Source organism: Phascolarctos cinereus, unplaced genomic scaffold (genome assembly GCF_003287225.1).
Source record: "Phascolarctos cinereus isolate Bilbo 61053 unplaced genomic scaffold, phaCin_HiC Scaffold_1;HRSCAF=81, whole genome shotgun sequence".
In the NCBI taxonomy this organism is placed as follows: domain Eukaryota; kingdom Metazoa; phylum Chordata; class Mammalia; order Diprotodontia; family Phascolarctidae; genus Phascolarctos; species Phascolarctos cinereus.
In genome coordinates, this window is record NW_027555514.1 from 74,334,218 (window position 1) to 74,340,689 (window position 6,472).

At 36.0% G+C, this 6,472-nt stretch overlaps 1 pseudogene; it reads left to right on the forward strand.

Moving 5' to 3' along the window:
- Positions 1-3,338: 3,338 nt before the first annotated feature.
- On the forward strand, positions 3,339-4,462 carry LOC110211182 (large ribosomal subunit protein uL10 pseudogene; annotated as a pseudogene).
- Positions 4,463-6,472: the final 2,010 nt, after the last annotated feature.

Consider the following 6,472-nt stretch of genomic DNA (forward strand, 5'->3'; position numbering starts at 1 on the left):
TCTGAGTGATAATGTGGTAGCTATCAGAAAAAAAAAAAAACTTCTCACCAAAGATTATTTTTTAAGGAAGTCAAATAGAAAGAGTTCACTTTTTTAAGAAAGCCTTGCTGATATGAGGAATGATGAAGTTGCTTTTCTTAAGTTCAAGCTGATTACTGGTGAATGTCTATATAAAAATTATTTGACTAATTTCCATGAAATTCCTCTTGTGTAGGACAAGATGTGCTTCATAGTCAAAAAATGATAGACGAAGTTGTAAACCCATATTGTTGTCAAACGTACTGATAGCTACTTGCTCCACATCTCTTTTGTGTGTTTTTTTTACCAAGAAATGTAACAAATGGATCTGCCCAGCACCAACAGGTTTCTTGTAGTTCCAAGAAAATTATGGAAATCATGATCCCAGAAGTGCAAGAAAATGACTTGAAAGACATCAATAAACTAATTCCAGACAGCATTGGAAAAGATATAAAAAAGTCTTATAAGTCTATTTACCTTCTTCATGATGTGATGAATAAAAAAAAAAAAAACGAAGATCCCCAGGAAACTCAGGTTTGACTTGGACACATGAATGGAACTTCATGTTGAAGGTGATGGCTTAGAAAAAACATTTAAGAGACAAAACAGACATGAAAGTAGAAAGGGCTGGTGGATATCAGCCAACAGTTGAAGAATCTATCTAAAAAGAGTACTTTTAAAGGATGAATAATAAAAATTCATATCATAAATCAAGCATAGGGAAGATCCTGCTGGGCATATTATATTGTTTGGAGATTTTAATGGAGTCATCTCATCATCTAGGTGGTAGACAGTTTTCATTCATTTTGGCTTTCTTATAGTCAGAATAAGGGATAATAGATGAATAGTCCAATTACTACACTGGTACCTATTAAATGTTAAAGACCTAGGGGGAAGAATTCCAGCCAGTTAGGTAAATCCTCTCTGGATAATTTATGAAAGGACACAGATAATTATTACACAAGAAAATAAGGCATATCCATGATGGTGAGTTACATATATAGAGGAAATACCCTCTGTTATAAGATAAAAGATTCATGTTGAGACACATTTTGGTCTGGATATATAACTTTATCTTGATAAGGAAATCCTGGCATGGACCTTCCCTCCACTAATGAAGATCTGCAACTCATATTTAGCTAATATTCCTAAGAAATTGTTAGAAGAAAGTAGAGTGGAGGTTGTGACATGCCCATTACCATGTAACTCTTGTCATAGGCAGGACTTTGCCCCTGGTACACTTTAAGGTGTATAAAGTTCTTTCCATAGATTATCTGTATGAATTGTAAAATAGCTATGAAAGGTAGTTATTAAAGCTATTATCATCCTATTATTATATTACTTGGAAATTTGATAATTATCCTTTTTTTATTTTACTACTCCTTACCCCTCTTTTGTATTACTTGTTTTTGGAGGGCTCAATAGATTTCATAAGGGTCCTCAATGTAAAAGTCAATTTAAAATGTTAGGAAAAAAAGATTAGTAATTGCCTTTTTTATCTCAATGATATACGAAAGTGGGTTTCAATTCAATACCACGTTTAGTGTTTTTTTCTTTAATTTTTCATCCCAGCTATGTTTATCCTCTCTTGTAACAAAATGAATAATTCAGATAACATATAAAAACCCCATCATAATGAATCCAATTTCTTCTTTCCTTCCTTTCTTCCCCCTCCTTCTATTTCTTTCCTTTGTTCCTCTTTCCTTCTTTCTTCTCCTTTCTTTCTGTCTTTTATTTCTTCCTTTTATTTCTTCTTTCTTTCTTTCATCAAGGAATGATACAGGCTAAGGGAAAGATCTATGGTCATATTTGTTTTTTTAAAATACAGAGTTGTATGTAGTAACTATTTCCTTTAAGCCATAACATTAAATGATAAGCAAATAGTCTGGCTACTTAACTTTTTTTTCAATAGACTCTCTGGTTTACTAACAAAAACAACAAGAAAACTGCAGAGAAAATCCCAGCTCTTTGAAATGATGGCATAGGATCATAAATTCCTATTCAAATGTGAAAGAATTTCATGTGTTAAGTCAAAAATACTCCCACACATAGAATTTATAAATCATTGGGTGTGATTATATTCTCTCGGAAAGATGTGTTAATTGCACCAGAATGTGACCCACAGTTCCAAAGAACTTAATGCGTGCCAATGTCGATATTAACATTTATTGAGCCTTATGTTTAATATCATTTATCTATTTAATTTTATGATACCTTAATCTAGAGTATTTTAAATCAATCTGTATGTTTTCTCTGAAGCTTGATTTTCACTATACAAATAAGCTAAAACAAGCACTCAGCCCATCTCCCAAACAGGATCAGGAAATTAAGCGTGTCAGATTTTTTTTTGCCAAGCCTCCCTGGAGACTTTCTATGTTATGATTATGATTTTATTGCTAGTATTATTTTTCCTCTATGTAACTCTCTCCACACAGAAAATGCTTTATAATGTTATTAGTAACCACAAGCACATTTTCTATGGGTGTAATTAGTTGCCCACACTAATACTGTATTTTGTATATTACTTAAAATTAGCCACTTGTGCTCTCAAAATAAGACATAAATGCTCATAATGGTGATAGGGATTTATACCCACATTGTCTAAATTCTCAAATATTTGGTCTCACACATACAATTTAAACCCCATCATCTATAATCAGTAAGTTTCATTCCCAGAGTTTGTGGCACCAAACCAGTCTGGGGCAAGTAACATGAACTTTGTCTTCAATTCCATTAAAAAAGAAGCTGAGACCCCCCAGATATACTAAAGCCAGTGTTTTCAAGCCAGCTGAGAGTGGTGGGAAAGCTACTATACATCACTTCCTTTTGTCCTCTGTGTTCAGCACAGTGCCTATCATATAGGCAATACTTAATAAACGCTAATTTAACAATGACTGACAGAGACATTTCCCAATATACATCCTCCTCCCTATGGGGCCCTCTCTTATAAAAGTAAAAACAATGAAGCAAACTGACCATCAAAGCCACATATCTGATGGCATATATAACCATCTCTCCTAGACGCCAGTCTGTCTAGTTCTCTACTGAGGAAAAAACATTTTGTTTCTTTATCCTGCAAATCCATGGCACTTCCCACCAACACTTCAATTGGATGAGTGGTAGTGATTCAAACAACAGGCTTCTCCACAAACCAAATTGTCTCCTGCCTCTCTCCCAGTTTCCCATATACCTCAGCTAGTGTCTGAGAAAGAATGTTAGACAGAAGACCTGGATTCAGATATTGGCTCCAACATTTAGCCAGGGGCATAAAGTCATGCAAGCTACATTATGTCTCTAATCCTTAGAATAACATCTGGAAAATGGATTTATCAGTATTCGTAGATCTAAGTCACAGGAGTGATCTGGTAAGGTTTGTGGACCTTAAAACATTCTATACATGTGTACTATTAAAAAAAATCACTGTTTTAGGCTCTCCCTAGGTGCCTCATTTAAGTGACATCATCTTTAAACCTCATATGGCAATCTTTAAAACACCTATGAGCTATCCAAGGAAGACAAGGCTCCCTGGAAATCAAATTAGTTCCTCAAGATCATCCAAATTTCAGCTAATCAACCAAAATATTTTTTATGGGAGCAGACAATGTGCGCTCCAAAGCAACGCAGCTTATCTGGATGTCCTTCCACAGTCTTAGTGTTGATGGGGAAAACAAAACCTTACAGAGCAAAAACAAAAATAAAAACACAATACCACTATGATGTGCAAAGTGACTCATGGATGTCTGGGCAACAATCTTGCTTTGGAGAAATTACTGTCACATGTCCAGGAGAATATGAGTTTTGTGTTCAACAAGGAAGATCTGATTGAGACTACGGATGTGATTCTGGCCAAAAATGTGCTAGCTGCTGTCCATGCCAATACCATTGCCCCATGTGATATCACTTTACCAGTGCAGAAGACTGGTTTGGGTCCTAAGAAAACTTCCTTCTTCCAGGCTTTGGATATCACCACCAAGATTTCCAGGTGCACCAAAGGAATCCTGAGCAATGGGCAGACTGGAGACAAAGTATGTACCAGTGAAGTCACACAAATGGATATACTCAATACCTCTCTGTTCTCCTTTGGGTTGATCATTCAGCAGGTATTTGACAATGGCAGCATCTCCAACCTTAAAGTGCTGGACATCATGAAGGAGACTTTGCACCTTTGCTTCGTAGAGGGTGTCTCTCACCTTGCTAATGTCTATCTACATAATATCTACCTAATGGTTACCCAACCACTGCATCAATACCACACTATAACATCAATGGGTACAAGTAGGTCTTGGCTATGACTAAGTATACCTTGCCACTTGCTGAAAGGGCAAAGGCCTTCCTTGCTGACCCTTCTGTGTTTACAGATGCTGCCACTCTTCCAGCCAAAATGAAAATGGAAAAAGAATTAGAAAAGTCTGATGAAAATATGGCATTTGGTCTGTTCAGTTAGCCCAAAGACAGAATTATGTCAACTGGTAAAATTTGTGAAACAAAGAAACAAGTGTTCATTTAAAAATAAAATAAAATCATCACCTTAGAAACACATCCGTTCTTCTACAGCCTCTTCCTGCACTTTTCCCCACTGCCATTTAGCTTAGCCCTAACTATGCCATGATCCACTCTACTCTTGCTTGTCCTTCTAGTAACCTCTTTCACTATCTAACCTTTTGTAAACTTCATTTCACCTTAAATACAGGCTTATATGTGTGGGCAATTTTACTCGTGCCCCTTCTGCCTCTTTGACTTAATTGAAACCTGGCTTCCACATAAATGAAGGCAGACCTTGTTTTATCGTGCTTCACAGGTGTGATCATTTTTTTTTTACAAATTGAAAGTTTTTAGCAACCCTGACTCAAGCATGTGTACTGGTGCCATTTTCCCAGTAGCATGTGCTCACACATCGTCTCTGTCACATTTTAGTAATTCTCACGATATGCCAAACTTGTTCATTATTATTATATCAATCATGGTGATCTATGATCAATGATCTTTGGTGTTACTGTTATAATTATTTTGGGGCGCCATGAACTGTGCCTATATAAGGTCGTGAACTTAATCGATGAATGTTGTTGGTGTTCTGACTGTTCCACCAACAGGCTATCTTGCCTCCCTATTCCCTAAGATACAACAACGTTGAAATTAGGACAGTTAATAACCTTACAATGTCCTCGAGGTGTTCAAATGAAAGGAAGAGTCAAGCAATACTGCAAATGGCATTGTTGTTTTAAAATATTGCCACAGCCACCCTAATCTTCAGTAACCATCAGTCAGCAGGCATCAACATCAATGAAAGACTTTACACTAGCAAAAAGATTACAACTTGCTAAAGGCTCAGATGATGGTTAGCATTGCTGAGAAATAAAGATTTTTTTTAAATTAAGGCATGTACTTTTTTAGACGTAATAATATCGTACACTTAATAGACTATAGTAAAGTGTAAACATAACTGTTTATATGCACTGGAAAACCAAAAAATTCAGATGATTCACTTAATCAAGATATTCCCTTGATTGCAACAACAATATCTTTGAGCTACATCTGTATGTCCTTAACACCATTCAACTAGTGATGATTCCATTTCTCATTTCCACAAACTGAAGAAATCAAAGCAGTAGTCATATACCTGATCCCATCCCTCTACGTTCCTTCTAGACTAATTGTTCTGTTATAGTCTTTTATTTCTAGTTCACCAAGAGGAAGTCAAGCGACTTTTTGATTTTCTTGACACTTAGTGTGATCAGACAAACTCTCCTCCAGAAAATCACTATATACTCTGGATTCTAGGAGAGAAGGGAAAAATACTTTGGCTGAGGCACATGTCTGAAATTCTCAGACAATGTACTGACTTCATCATAGTAATTGAGTGAAAGAATTGTCAGTCCTATGCTCCCTAAAATCCATGGAATGACTTCCCAGGAAGTCTCAGAAAAAGCCCCTCTAAGGATTTCTTGAGTTAAAATGCATAGGATTGTTTGGTTTGTTTGTTTTTACCATATTATGTGTGTGGGCAAATGCATGTGTTTACATGTGTGTGGCTTTGAATAATTTAAAGGCATGTGTAAGGTCGCTTTATTCACTTTAAAAATAATGTAGATGGAGGTACATTGAGAGAAGGGGGAATCATTATGTTGACTAAAAGTATACTCTTAGTTTCTGAAAATTCATTTTTTTAACCCTTATCCATTCATTACATCTCTTCTCCTAGCATATTAGTATGCAAGTGGTAGGCCCATATTTACTTCATTATTAAGTGTTTATACAAATGTCCTAATTACAATCTTTTTTGAATGCAAACCCCAAAGCCTTCCATTCATTTGGGACTACCTGGCCACCCATACTCCCCACTCCAACCCCCAACTTATTCCTTTCAAAGGAACAAATAAAATGCACCACTGGATATTCTGTACGAAGATATAGGTTGCCATAAACCTATGCAGAGATTGATTTTCCAAGACCCTGC